General features: G+C 36.1%; 1 protein-coding gene across 1 annotated transcript in view; it reads right to left on the reverse strand.

Annotated features, from left to right (window-relative positions):
• The window catches only part of EMH_0016720 (Heat repeat family protein, related, related), a gene marked incomplete at both ends in the record, with an annotated part of 5,052 nt that overhangs the window by 947 nt on the left and 3,903 nt on the right, over window positions 1-202 (reverse strand). The window lies entirely within an intron of this gene.

Raw genomic sequence — 202 nt, forward strand, 5'->3', positions numbered from 1 at the left:
CTAGCTAGCTAGCTGGCTAGCTGGCTAGCTAGCTAGCTAGCTACTTACCTAGCTCCACAGCTAGCTAGACAGCAAGACAGCTAGCTAGACACCTACACAGCTAGCTATGCACATATCTACACCGCTAAATATCTAGCTAGCTAGCTAGCTATATATATATATATATATATATATATATATATATATATATATATATATATAT

This window comes from Eimeria mitis, genomic scaffold, assembly GCF_000499745.2.
Source record: "Eimeria mitis Houghton genomic scaffold, Emh_scaff577, whole genome shotgun sequence".
NCBI classification, from domain to species: domain Eukaryota; phylum Apicomplexa; class Conoidasida; order Eucoccidiorida; family Eimeriidae; genus Eimeria; species Eimeria mitis.